This window comes from Rousettus aegyptiacus, unplaced genomic scaffold (genome assembly GCF_014176215.1).
Source record: "Rousettus aegyptiacus isolate mRouAeg1 unplaced genomic scaffold, mRouAeg1.p scaffold_m13_p_7, whole genome shotgun sequence".
Lineage (NCBI taxonomy): Eukaryota > Metazoa > Chordata > Mammalia > Chiroptera > Pteropodidae > Rousettus > Rousettus aegyptiacus.
In genome coordinates this window covers 55,486,785-55,489,274 of record NW_023416310.1, presented here as the reverse complement: position 1 = coordinate 55,489,274, position 2,490 = coordinate 55,486,785, and the positions used below count along the sequence as shown (strand labels likewise).

Sequence of the window (2,490 nt, the reverse complement as noted above, 5' to 3'; positions counted from 1 at the left end):
TGAGTACATAAGTCTAGAACCAAGAAAAAAGAAGGAAAATTAATATGGATCCTAGAGACACAGGGCAATGGGAGGAGAACGAAGATAAGCAATCTCTGACACACTGAGCAAGCATTGCCATTTAGCAGGTTCTGTTTCCTCTGCTGTCAAATGAGGATAATTTTTCCTGCTGTACTTATCTTGTAGACCGACTAAGGTAAGCAAAAAAGTGATTTTGACTTGAAAGCGCTGTGGGGTGGCTGAGGCTGGAGGCTGGGAGGGACCTTTATGCCGAACCCGCAGGATGGGCCTCTGGCAGCCTCTCCTGCTTGCGGCCGTCTGCATCTTTCTGCTGGTACTCGAGGGCTTGGCCCGAGTCCGGAATTTAGACCTCAGGGCCTGCAAGGCAAGGGGCCTGCTCTCATCCGTTGGCTTTGGCCTTGGCCCTGCAGCAGTGCGCGCACTTCCAGGGGCTCTTCAACCTCTCCACCCTATGCTGCGTTGGGGAGGCCTCCTCCTGGGATAGCCTGAGCCAGCTTGGAGCTCTCTACAGCTGGCACAGCCTCACCCGCATCGCCATTGCCTCCACCCTTCGCCTTCTGAACCGGCTGGGAGAGTGTAGAGTTGGTCACCCAATCCTGAGAGCCCCATCTACTTAGCATTTGGTGTGCCGTGGTGGCCAACAGAGGCGTCTTGAATAGCTTCTGCCAGGGCTGCTGCATCGAAGCCCACTACTGTCTTCAGACCCAATGGTGCTGTGATCAAAGGCTTTGAGGATGACGTGGGCACCAAGACATCGTTCTAAGGCTTCCCTGTGAACAGGATTAAGAATTCCCTCACTCACTATAGGGACCTGGGCTTCCCCTCCTTGCCAAGAGGACAAGACATGCTCTATGTCTTTGCCCCTTCAAACATCCATGACTCTGTGATGCTGCAATTATTCATTTTGGCTCCTACCAAAGGGGACGTGCCTCTTTTAGAACAGATGCCCATGTAGATAAATTCAAGCTACCATGTTCAAACTTCATTTTCCACCCAAAGGAGAGGTTTTTGAATTCGAGCTTTATTAACACAGATGCTAAAGACCTATACAAACCTAGTACTGGGGCCCTCATCCTGCTGACAGCTTTGCATACCTGTGACCAGTAGCCTAGGCAGTAGCCTATGGAGTCATCACAAGAATTTACTGAAAATTTTCTAACCACTAGTTCGAACGACAAAAGGAGCCACTGAAATTTTATGTAAGTCATAGTCTACTTCTTGAGGCCACTCTGTGGGGAGAATTGAACACAGCTGGCAACATTCAGCTTATCAGCACCAACTCCAGTGTTCCTGAGGCTTCTGCTTCTCCTTACAAAGCCTTATCTCTCATCCTCTCAGGGGCTGAAATCTTTTTCTTATCTTTTCAACCTAGGAGAGGAGCTCCATCTCTCTTCCCCTCTCCTCTTCTTTCCAATGGGGAATTTGGGAGGTAAGTTTACAACTCTGACCAAATGTGACAACGGATCTTGGGTATGGCTCTTCCAAGGGTTCTCACCTCTAGGTATTACATGGACATTCCAATCTTAGCTAAGGAAAAATGGACTGCTTTGCTAGATTTGTTCTAAGATGAAAGATAACAGGCCCAAAAAGATAATAGGTACTGTCAGTTAGCAGAGGCAAGCATACCTCAGAGTTGAGCATTGTGAAGCTGGCATTTGGTCTTGTGACATTTTAGGAATGTCAGTCCCTCTATTTCAGACCTATAATTTAACCAAGTTCAAACAGCATTGCAGTCAAATGCACAATGCCTTGCCCCAAATGACCCCACTAGTTATGTCAGGATTTCCCAGAAACAAAACAACTCTTCAGCAACTCAAGGATAAATCTTAAGAATCTTTGAGGAGTAGAGCCTTCTTGTCTGATAAAGTGGGAGCACAAAAAGAAGCAGAAAAGAAAAGACAATGTAATTTGAGTTTAAATAATTACATAAATGACAAATAATCTTTTTTTTCTTTTTGCATTGGGGATATAGAGAAAGCATATAATATGCAAGATGAAGTGTGAAGATCACTCTTAGAATTCAAGAATCAGGTGCAGTTTCTGGGTGTTTGATGGGGATTTCAATAATCCTGAAGATTGCCTACCACTAGAGTAGTGAACCCCCAGTCAAGTCATGATTTCAATTACTTTGAAATGAGATAGCTGATAATCAGTTTAATAGTTTTAGACATATCAGAGCTGTACCTTCTGGGCTTTTATTGGGACTTGGTTACTTCCCAGACTGGTTTAAGGAAGTCTGTCTCACCCAACATAATATCACATACAGCCCATTTAACGAAACCTTGTGATTTAGTGACTTGGTAAGTAGTACCTTTGGGTAGTTTATTCTGCTACACCAGGTGTTTAGCTGACAAGAGACTTTCCAAGGGAGCATTTGCCTTGTGCAGTTTACCAAGGCCCAGCATCTGCCCTTCAGTTCTTCAGTTTTGGAAGACAGATTCTATCAGCACACTTAACACTAGGAATGAA

The 2,490-nt window shown here is 45.3% G+C and overlaps 1 pseudogene; it reads left to right on the top strand.

Annotated features, from left to right (window-relative positions):
• The first annotated feature begins 283 nt into the window (after positions 1–283).
• On the top strand, positions 284–1,454 carry LOC118605515 (annotated as a pseudogene).
• The last annotated feature ends 1,036 nt before the right edge of the window (positions 1,455–2,490 follow it).